Source organism: Pongo pygmaeus, chromosome 2 (assembly GCF_028885625.2).
Source record: "Pongo pygmaeus isolate AG05252 chromosome 2, NHGRI_mPonPyg2-v2.0_pri, whole genome shotgun sequence".
Lineage (NCBI taxonomy): Eukaryota > Metazoa > Chordata > Mammalia > Primates > Hominidae > Pongo > Pongo pygmaeus.
This window is the reverse complement of record NC_085930.1, coordinates 43,392,828-43,405,107: the sequence shown is the minus strand read 5'-3', so window position 1 is coordinate 43,405,107 and position 12,280 is coordinate 43,392,828. Positions and strand designations below refer to the sequence as shown.

The 12,280-nt window shown below is 37.4% G+C and overlaps 1 pseudogene; it reads left to right on the top strand.

Annotated features, from left to right (window-relative positions):
* The first annotated feature begins 8,002 nt into the window (after positions 1-8,002).
* On the top strand, positions 8,003-8,972 carry LOC129033457 (small ribosomal subunit protein uS2-like; annotated as a pseudogene).
* The last annotated feature ends 3,308 nt before the right edge of the window (positions 8,973-12,280 follow it).

The following is a 12,280-nucleotide window of genomic DNA, read 5'->3' as shown; positions in this document are numbered from 1 at the left end:
AGGACACATTAATTTATCTCTTCTTTGAATTCAGCAAAATTTATCTGTGCTAAATAAGCACTTACTTACAGATTAATGTTTCCATATATAATCATGTTCTTCCAAAGTGACTGTTACATTTCTCCAGAAAAAGGACATTCTCTTAGTATCTAATACAACGTAGCCACATACATAATAGAAATTTCAAAATGCCTTGTTATTTACAAAATATATGAAAACTAAGAAGATTGAAGCACGATGTAAAGAGTGGATTCTTCTACTGAGTACTTGCTTCACTGGTCAACAGTTTATTCAAAGAAACGTGGCATTTCTAATAAGATCTAGCTAGAATACTGTTTTCCATCTTTGTTGGCATGAAAGAACTGCATCTCTCAAGTTTGGGTGCTTGCCTATGATGTTCCTCTTTCTCTCCCACCAAGCACGCTGGTGCTATCACAGGGAGTTTTTATTTGTCACAAATACATTAAAATAACTTGTCATCAGATATGGATTAGAAATAGGTCATTTGGTAGCTGTTGTAGTTTTGTTTTTTTTTTTTTTTTGAGACAGGGTCTTGCTTTGTCACCCAGGCTGGAGTGCAGTGGCATGATCCCAGCTCACTGTAACCTCTGCCTCCTGAGTTCAAGCGATTCTCATACCTCACCCTCCCAAGTAGCTGGGATTACAGGCATGTGCCACCATCCCTGGATACTTTTTTGTATTTTTAGTAGGACAGGGTTTCGCCATGTTGGCCTGGCTGCTCTCAAACTCCTGGCCTCAAGTGATCCACCCACCTTGGCCTCCCAAATGCTGGGATTACAGGCGTGAGCCACCATAGCCAGCTGGAATTTTTAAATGAAATTATGGTGAGTTTGTGCTCTGTTCGCTATGAATGAAGTGTTTGATCTTGTCTTTCATTATTAACAGAAACTGATTATTGTGAAACATTCGCTTTTCATTTCGTGTCAGCAGGGCTTGCCAATGGGAAGGCCTGCTGCCTCTGAAAAAATGCCTCCTTTTTTTGAACTGTCATGGTTTCTAAAATTTTGAAAGTCTTTTGGGGTAAAACTATGTGTTTCTGAAGGTTCACTATTCTACTTTAAGTTATCTGAATGAAGAATACATCAATATATTATCATCTTGATTATTGATGTATCAATTGGAGTAGTAAATTTTGGAAATTTGTGGTTTAGTTTGCTTAGGGATTAGGACTGTGTTCTGATAAGTTTTACATGGAATTTAAGAGTCAAGAAAAACATCATGTGAAGGCCAAAATCAAGGACCCTGGGATGTGGATATTTTGGGACATAAAAACGGGTGATGAAGACAGAAAGAAAAACACACCTAAAAGGGGTATTGAAGGCTGAAGATTTTCTCTCCTTGACTATTTTTCCTAAGTCTAAAAATGTCTAACATAGTAACTACATTTTCTAAGGGCTTTTAAATTTAGAACTTGAAGAAGTAGAGCTGTGTGTTGCTTTAGGGGGAATCACCAATTAAAATGTTTATGGAGACTAGGTACTTAGCATGTAAGAATGGTCTTGGTGAAAGCAGTGGTGAACTAGAGAGTGCAGACCTCCAAAAAATACTTTTCCATGGCCCAAGTTCAGCTGGTGAGCCAACCAGTTTGCAATGCTTACTTTTAATAATTATTATCTTATTTGATGGATACAGTTAAAATAGAATAGCAACTAATTGTTTTTTCCTGAGCTGAAGAAAAATCTTCACAAGACATTCTAATATCTAAAAGTCAATATTCACAACCTTGGAGGCCAGAGCAGGAAGCAGAAATGGTTTCTTTTTATTTTTATTTACTGCCTAAGCCAACTTAAAGCACTTTTATTAAGAGCGTACCAGATAGACATCTGGATTGAATTCTTGATTTTGTGTTTTAATTTTCTTATACATGAATTTCCCTATCTACAAGTTTAACTTTTGGTTCTAATCATTAGGTAATTCTAAGAAACATTTCTTCAACATGGAAGGCATCTGAATGACAGATGCTTCTTCTGATGACTTTGAGGTGTCCCTACAAGGATGGGCAAGTGGATTTTTTGTTGTGCTGTTGAGTATGAAAAATTGTAGCATCATTGGGTGCTGTGATTTTTCATTAAATCTCATGGCCCTGCCAAATGTGAAAGTGTGGTGATATTAAATTTCTCTAGATCCCAAGTTAACTTATTATGAAGACTTACAATTCTGGCACTTAAAAAACCCAGATGGGTTGTAGAGTTTCACAAAGTTTAACATTTTCTCATCTTCTGTGGTGAAAGAGAATTAGACTAGATGCCAGAATCCGTGGGTTCTAATCTTGGCTCTGTCACTAACCAGCTGTGTAATTTTGGACAAGTTAATTTTCCTCTATGATCCAGGATTTTTTCCTGTTATAAAATAAATAAGTTAGGCTAAGAAGTTTTATAGGTCCCTTCCAATCTGATCTTACGTTATGCCAGTGATTTCTGCATTGAGATCCTAAATTTATCACATACTAGCTAAGCCCACTTGTATAAATTAATTTCTTTATTTCCCAGTTTTCTTACTAGTAAAATGAGTATAATAATTGCACAATATGAGGAAAAAAATCAGCTAATAGATGTATAAAAATTAGCTTATAATTAGTGTTCAATAAAGAGTAACTATAGTTGTTGTGAGTCTGAGATTAGCAAACCAAATACTGAATTTGAATCAAATCATTTTTACTTAAGCCCTGGACTCTCTATTGGCCACATGACCTTAAAATAAGTCACTTAATTTTGAGTGAAATAAATTGTGCTCTTTCCAATCTCCCCCATTTAGAATTTGGATAAATTAATAGTAAACACAAATATATTTAAGGCTTTAGGAGTCCATATGTTGCACAAGTAAGAAAATTGTGATATTATCACTATATGTTCTTAAACACATTTCTTTGTCAAGGTTCTATCATAGTGCAATCACATTTTCATTGCAGAAAGGCTGTGTGGGATGGTTAGAAGCATGAATTGATTTGTAGGCCTTAAAAGTTTTATACTAAATGTGGTGGCACTTCCAACTTTAATCTAAAATTATCTCGGTCTTTGTTAAAAATCAGAAAGCTATAACATTTTAAATGAAACAACTCAACCATGTCCTTAATCTGAATGTTAGAGACCTTTCCTTGACTCTCAGGAAGAGGTTCTTGAGCCCTCCCTCAGTTTCTACTTCAATGATAATTACTTATCTATCTGGATTTCTGTTGACTGTAGAGAGTAAGTAGGCAAAGATAGCACTGAAAACATCTTGTTACATGGATATTGTAAGAAGTAAAATAATACAGAAAATTTTATAGCAGAAAAGTGACAGATTCCTACTTATCCTTCTGTATTTTTAGCACCACTTATCAGAAGGAAGTGTTTGTTAGAATTTTTTAATTTAGTTCATCTAGTGGTTGCCTCCATAACTCTGTTAACCATGCACTATAACTGCTATTCAAAATATATACTTTAGAAATTATTTTAAAATTTACCTCCTACTATATGAAATGCAAATGTTCTAATATCTTACTTATTGCATATATATATATGAAACTTATTGCTTATATATACTCTCCAGCTTATTGCATTAAGAAGGAGAGCATATATAGCCAATAAGGTTCATTTCTTTACTTCAAATTCTAGCCACATAATTTAAATATTCGTTTCTTATTTTTATATAGAATATTTTGTTCCCCACCCTGGAAGATGAGGACCTATTTCCTCTACCTATTTTTATTGCTTCTACCTGGGAACTTAAAATAACATATGCAAGTTCAAGTTTGATGGCCTTTGTGATTTGTCCATACACTAATCTTAAAAGTTGAAAAGTAAAATTGCTTACATCATTATGAGAAGTCAGCATTGTTATCTACATAGCCAAGTAGTTTATTATGATTACATATCCTTTTCTACAGTTCCAATATCATAACCCTTGTGACTCACCAGTCACAAGTATCAAAATATACCAGTCCTAGTATCAAGTTCAAGTTTTTGGTATATATTTTACCAATCACTCAAATTCATTCTGCTCTGTTGTAGCTTGCCTTTTATTTGGATCATGCTTTTCTTGTATAATTATATTTATTTACCTTCCTGAAGTTCTGTTTGCTTTATTTTATTCTTTTTCAGTCTTTGCACTTAACAGGATTTTTCAAAGTATCATGAGTAAATATCAGAAGTCTGATAGTCTGTTGATCAAAGGTAAGGTAGCTCTCTCTCAAAACATCATACTGATATGGCAATATAAAAAAATGGCAACTTGCCACTTGCTCTCGCAGCTAGATGCTGAAGAAAGTCAGTGTACCAGGGCCAAAAACAGGATATAAGAGAAGTGCTTACATTCTGGGCTTTCCCTTGCATCTTGTTGCCAAGACAACCAAAGGCTGCCTTAATCGTTGAGGACACCATCACCTCTCTGAATAACAAAAATGGTTTTACAATTTTCAGCCACTCATTTCTGAGAGGTTGGAGGTGAAAAATGAATTCCAGGAGATACCTTTGTAAAATCTTTGATACTAGAGCTCTGATGGTAATATCAAGGTGCTTAAAAGGTGTGATTAGTTCACAGTGGAGTTATGCCGATATTTTTGTCTCTCTTGACTTCCCAACTCGACTTACTTAGGATACAACCTTGGGAAGCATATTTAGCTCTGATCTCTGCAGTGTTTGATTCATCTTAAATCTTTCTAGAATGCCTAATTGAATGGTATCTGAGAAGAAGTTGGTGATGAATTAGATGCAGATCACAGCTGGCTGATGGAAATTGCCACTTAATTTGAGGGGTATTTAAACATATTTAAAGTGGTATGTGATTCACTTATATGTTCTGGGTTCATGGAGACAGAAACACTGGTTGTTTCTTGCTGGCTGTGGCAGCAGGCAAGTGGACTTGTGCATAGGCCTGAAGATATTCTTAAACTTTTCACAATTTAAAGGCTAAGGCAAGATCTAATCCTGCTAACCATAGAGTAACAGATTTTAGTTTGTCTTGCTCAGATATGTGTTTTGACGTTTGCTGGAGGTTTGAGCATAGGAATTCAGACATTTCTGTGCTTTTTCTGATGTCTTCTTCAGCAAATGCCATATTTGGGCAAGAATATACACAGAATAGAAGGAGAAAAAGCCTTAGCCCATCTAACAGCCAAATGTATTGAACCACAATGCTGACATTGTAATGATGACAGATATTAGAGCCAGATCACTCTAATATCCAAGGAGTTCCCACACATAATCCCCTTTGCCAAAAAAATTAAAATAGGGTAGTTTCCTTTCGCTTTGCAGGGTTTCAATGCAATTCTATCAAGTCAGGAAGGCAAATAACTACTTAATCCCCCAGGTAGGTAACGACTCTCTATGCTGCCTATTGTGGGTCACTGGAAGGGAATGTAAAAATGGATCTTGACTTTATTTAGGTCAGGAAAGAAAGTTTTAAAAGTGGACTTGGCTACCACTGTGTCCTCGCTATTGTCGATTCCACTATTCTCCTACAAATGGCTCAATTTCCATGTGAAAACGTGCTCTACTTAACGAAAAGTTAAGTGGAATGAGGTTAGGAACTCAAATGCCCTAGAGTCTCAAGCATAGAGGCAATAGAGCTGACTAGAATTTTCTTACAAAGGTGAAGTAAATTAATAATGTTATCTGGGCAATAGGTAAAATTATTCATTTTGATTTAGTCTAAAGGACTCAGTGCTTCTTTTTGTGTATCTGCGGGACCTGCTTGTGGAAGGGAGACTTGATTCATTAAGTGTAGCTTCAGGGAGCAAAAGTCAGACCAATGGGTAGCTGCCAGAATCTCAGAGGCAAATTGATGTCCCATTTTTAGTAAATTTACAAGATCAGGGAAAGTCTTTTATGCAATAATTTAGTTTCTGGTTTACTTTATTTTCCTTTTTATGTTCTCCAACTTCCTAACTTGCCTCATTTAAATTTTATTTTATCTTATAATTGTGTGCACTTTCCTAAGTAATGAGTATTTCCTATTTCCTAACAGCATTAAATAAACATTTCCTAATCATTTCCTAAGAGCACTAAATAAACAAATATATAAATAAATTTCATTCATCTTCCACTGAATGAAACCTGTAGTATAGCAGATTTGCATTCAGCATTAGGCAAAAACCTCAAACTTACAGGTAGTGTGGAAGCCACTTGTGGCACCCATGACCACAATGATATTTATATATAGGCATTGGGAGTTATCCCCTTTTGGGGATTCACAGATTTAGCAGTCTCTTCCAAGCTTATGTAAAGTTTTATAGAATGTTCTATTCCCTATGAATTTGTGTTATAAAGGGAAGAAACAAAAAATCTTTTGGATTGTAAAAATAAGAAAATAGAGAAAAGATATACCATGAATATTCTTCTTGAATATTATTGCTAATTTTTGTTACTTCTGCTAAAAATAGAAGGACAAAACTGACTTTTTCGGTTACTTCTAAACTGCCTGGATAACAATCACAAATGATTATGCTTAGAATTTTGAAGACAGCTGCTTTATAGAGAACGTGCTTTCCATCAGCTCATTTAGGTTGTAGGCTAAAAATTGAGGCGGAAGAAGTTGAAGGAATTTGGCCACAGTGGCAGCCAGTCACCAGCCAAGACAGGAAACAGATTTCATCTTCCTGTTATTAAGGGTAATTTGCCATTCACCAGACTGTACTCGTGATGACACATACTAAGGTGTGATCAACTTGTAGCTGGATGCATATCTGAAAGAATCATTTTGATAAGCATTTTAGAAAAATGAACCAAATTCAAGCACTCCATACAATTGCAGCTAATGGAAGATATGCAATCTCATTTTAAACCAGCATTCAGTGGACCGTACATACAGTCCACATCTAGCCACAAGAAGAGATTTGGCTTAAAAATAGATCTGATCTGAGCTCTACCTTAGATTTAATCTTGATATAATCGGGACATAATTGTTACGCGCATCCGTAACCTGAGCAGGCTTAGTGTGAGCAACATGGCTGTTTATTCATTTGGGTGCAGGTGGGCTGAGTCTGAGAAAGGAGTCAGCAAAGGGTGGTGGGATTATCATTGGTTCTTATAGGTTTGGGATAGGTGGTGGGGTTAGGAGCAATTTTTTGTAGGCAGGGGATGGATGTTACAAACTACATTCACAAGGACAGGGAATATCACAAAGTACATTATCACAAGGGCAGGAGAATGTCAGGATGGCTTGACCATGGTGCGGCCAGCTCAGAGGACCTTACAAAAATTATAGTATTTTCCAATACTCCTTTAAGAGTTACGAAACTATTTGTCATCCTATCAGGCTTTCATGTTGCTCTATTAGTTTTGAGTTAGTAACTACTATATGAAGCTCATGGCCCCAACTTATTGAGAGACAATTCAGAGAAAGGCAGCATTGTTACTCAAGGGAGACATGCAGTGGACAGGACAGAGACTAATCAGGTTTGATTACTTGCATTTGTGTGATTTGGAGGAGTTGAGAGTGTGCTGTTGAAGTATCTGGACCAAGAGGCAAAGGGTCAAACAATGGAAAAGCACACAACAACAAAAAAAAAAAGAAAGAAAAATGGAAGAATAAAGAGAGAATGAAGCCTGAGAAGGTTTAAACAATTGTCTATGAAGAAAAACTTGAAATTTTTGACAATTCCATAATTTTCCCCAATAGAATTATTATTATATAATTATAATTCAAAATACATCTACACTATACTTTTGAAGATATAAAATACAAGGTGGTTAAGAATAACGTGTGATAAATTCTTAAAGTATCAGCTTTTCCTTCAGCTCTAAATGCTGTGAGGAACAGCCATTCAAAACAAATCATAGCTACTCGGTTTTTTTAATGCGTTGACCCCCATGCTAGTTTGATCATGAGGTTACCAGAGCATATGCTATCTACTGAATCAAATTCTCCAGGGAAGTGATCTTGACAATCTGTGATTTTAATCGGCACTCCAATGTGATTTAAAAAGCTGGCAAATGTGGACAACAGTGCATGAGAGAATGTTGCTTAGAAGTCAAAGTCTTGCCTTCCGTGCTACCTACAGAGGGGTCCATACGGCGTTGTTCTGGATTCCTGTCATAACTTAAAGGGAAACTTTCACAATGTCCGGAGCCCTTGATGTCCTGCAAATGAAGGAGGAGGATGTCCTTAAGTTCCTTACAGCAAGAACCCAGTTAGGTGGCACCAATCTTGACTTCCAGATGGAACAGTACATCTATAAAAGGAAAAGTGATGGCATCTACATCATAAATCTGAAGAGGACCCGGGAGAAACTTCTGCTGGCAGCTCGTGCCATTGTTGCCATTGAAAACCCTGCTGTTGTCAGTGTTATATCCTCCAGGAATACTGGCCAGAGGGCTGTGCTGAAGTTTGCTGCTGCCACTGGAGCCACTCCAATTGCTGGCCACTTCACTCCTGGAACCTTCACTAACCAGATCCAGGCAGCCTTCTGGGAGCCACGGCTTCTTGTGGTTACTGACCCCAGGGCTGACCACCAGCCTCTCATGGAGGCATCTTATGTTAACCTACCTACCATTGCTCTGTGTAACACAGATTCTCCTCTGCGCTATGTGGACATTGCCATCCCATGCAACAACAAGGGAGCTCACTCAGTGGGTTTGATGTGGTGGATGCTGGCTTGGGAAGTTCTGTGCATGCGTGGCACCATTTCCCGTGAACACCCGTGGGAGGTCATGCCTGATCTCTACTTACTACAAAGATCCTGAAGAGATTGAAAAAGAAGAGCAGGCTGCTGCTGAAAAGGCAGTGACCAACGAGGAATTTCAGGGTGAATGGATTGCTCCAGCTCCTCAGTTCACTGCTACTCAGCCTGAGGTTGCAGACTGGTCTGAAGGTGTGCGGGTGCCCTCTGTGCCTATTCAGCAGTTCCCTACTGAAGACTGGAGTGCTCAGCCTGCCACGGAAGACGGGTCTGCAGCTCCCACTGCTCAGGCCACTGAATGGGTAGGAGCAACCACTGAATGGTCTTAAGCTGTTCTTGCATGGGCTCTTAAGCAACATGGAAAAATGATTGATGCAAAATAAACATCAGTTTCTAAATAAAAAAAAAAGTCAAAGTCTTGGGCATAAGCCCCATCTATGGAGGGAAGGTAGCTTGGGTCAAGTTTGCCTTGACCCAGTGTAACCTTCTCATGTTCATTGGTTATCCGACATAAACTCTTGGTCATAATAGATTTGGGCCCATATTCACAGAACATTAATAAAAAATCAAACCTGTTTCAAAATTCACCTTCTATTGGTTCTCATCTTTATTTGTGAAGAACCAAATTAAAATTACATACTATCACTGTTGCTTGCTGTAGTCTCCCTCTTTAGCTAGAAAGATAAAGTTAAATTGACTTTGCAAGTCTCATAAAAGATTTTATTTTAAGCTACCACACATGGCTAATTGGCAGCACATGCTATGTGGAGTCCACTGACTGCAGCCACAATAGATAATTTATATAACAATGGAAGGGAGAGTCACTTTAAGGCCAAATCCATTTCTTTTTTAGGGCTAAGATCAGAGGAGTGATTGATGCTGTAGACTGTGAATACCTTCATTTGTTTTGGATCTTTATCCATTTTACAGCAAAAAGAGCTCCACCACCTGCAAAATCTCAACTTTTCTTTTTATTCTAGGAATATGAGTGATATAAAAGAGGTTACTGCTACCATGAAAATAGTAAGTGCTCCATAAAATCAAAACTACACCTTGTTTAAATTCTTATTTTTGCTCTCATTTGCTGTGTGACTTTGGATCTTAATTTCTCAGAGCTTTAGTTTACTCATACTTTTAATGGGGGTACTAATACATCCTTCTATGGAGAACTAAATGAAATGAACCATGTGTGGTAAATTTTCTCTTTTTTTGAGATGGAGTCTCGCTCTGTCACTCAGGCTGGGGTGCAGTGGCACGATCTCGGCTCACTGCAACCTCCGCCTCCCGGGTTCATGCCATTCTCCTGCCTCAGCTTCCCAAGTAGCTGGGACTACAGGTGCCCACCACCACGCCAGGCTAATTTTTTATTTTTATTTTTATTTTTAGTAGAGACAGGGTTTCACCATGTTAGGTAGGATGGTCTCGATCTCCTGACCTCATGATCTGCCCACCTCGGCCTTCCAAAGTGCTGGGATTACAGGCGTGAGCCACCACGCCCGGCCTCACGTATGGTAAATTGTTTTCCATTCTTCAGTCTCTTCTGCCATGGGTGAGTGAAGGACATATACTTCCTACCCACTGATCTAGGCTTCATCATGTGAATCAATTTGGTGTAGAATGAGGGCAGTTAAGTTACTGTGCCAGTTGCAAGCTATGATCATAAGAGGCCCTAGAGCTAATCCTTATGTTCCTGTAAATGAATGGTCATTTTAAATAGCATCCCCCAAGAAGCCATTGTCCCTTCAGACTAGAAAAATCCAGAAAGAATATGTTTGAGGAAGTCTTGAAAATCCAAACTTCAGCCTTACACAGAGATGGCCCAGCCAACTTGCAGACTCATTGGAGAGAAAAGTAAATACTTTTCTAAGTCACTACATTTTGTATGCAAGATTATTGTAGTAGCAAAAGCTGACTAATTCATTATGTCATACTTCTGATACAGTAGGCTTTGAAAAAGCATTAGACCCCAGTTCAAATATTTTGTCACTTAGGATTGTTTGTTGAGGTATAAATTACATAGAGGAGGTATAGTAGGTATAAGGCAGTTTATAAGGTCACTGGGAAGATAAGCTGCACAGCCATGTAAGCGAACCTAGTCAGTGCAGCGCACAATAAGCATAGTAGCAAGTGAGCGAACATATACAAAATACCTAGCCAGTGTCTGGCACAGAATAAATGGACAATAAATTTTGGGAGCTTTTCTTCTGGATTGACACAGAAATATTGGTGGTTCTTTCCTAATCAAGGATACAGTTCTGTTTTTCCATTTGACTGTGGCTCTTTAAAGATAGAGTCAGTATTTTACTAGTATTTGTATCTTCAGCACTTTATATAATAGACAAGAGTGTTTAGAAAGCACCCCACCCCCCTGTTTTTAAAAATACAAGATGAAAGGGAGAAGGTAAAAATCTCTCAGATAACTCCTGAACTCAATGACGATGCTATTTATCATGTACGATTTTTAAAAAATTACTCTCTTCAATTTATGACTAAAAGTGATTTATGCTTTCTATTAACTTTGTTTTTGACACCCAGGACTGACAAGCTAGAGTTTTCTGGTTCTTGATACTGAGCTTTATTTTTTTCTTTTTTCAAATAAAGAAGACTATTTATTAAGGGGAAGAGTCCTTTGAGTCAGTATGTTTATTTGCTTGATGTCTATTTGATTTTTACCTAGATATAATGGGGGATAATGAGTCTGGTGTTCTTCAGTCTTGTGCATTTCTAAAATAGAAGACAAAGACCTTGGGCCTTGCCTTGCATAGATGGTATAAGACACCTTGCAAGACATCAGCTGTGATTCTTGCAAGGCACTGTGTCTTCAGAGAATACGAAGAAGAATAAAACACCATTCATCCTCTCAAAGAGATTATACTGTAAGGAGGAAGACTAGAAAGACCCATAGAAACTAAAATACAGAAAATTAAGGCAAAGACCATAAATACATTTGAGCAGAGAAAGCATTTTGGGTTCAAAGAAGATTCCAGAGAAACCACATGCTTGTAGCCAAATAAAGCCAAGGAAATAAATCAGTGCTTATCACTCAGAAGCTTGGCCAGAGTCAAGTGTGAAAATTCAATCTTGAATATGTACACTCTTAATGGGGGTTTGAGAGTCTACACAGTAAATACAGAAGAGCATTTTCTGCATACTTTAGCAGCCAAATGGGATATTAACCTGATGTGTTAATGAGTTCTTCAGAAGTACTCCTGAGTATCACTGCAGTGCTAGAGTTTAAAAGTCATTCATCTCAACTGCCTCTGTCCTGGAGCCTGTGTAAAAAATTGGGAGGGTTTTTATCTGATCACATGGAGGGAGAACAGTATCCTTAAAGAGTAGAGCAAGCGAATAGGAATATAAGAGATTAAGGTAAAGGAAAATTTCATACACATACAAGGCTGTGAATATTCCTTCTCCAAATTTAATTTCTTTGTCCTGTTCCTTCCTGCTTAGGTCTAGCTTAAATTTCTAAAACATGGTCTTTAGAAGACACATTTAAACTGTAGCATGTACCATAGAAATCTGCAAATACTATAATTAGGGTTTGGTTTATTGTTTTGTTGGTTATCTAGACTGAAGAAAGTAATAAGTAAATGTAAATAATGAAGATTAAACTTAAACGTGTGTCATGTCTTGTGCTGAAAATAAAAGAAGTTTCAATTT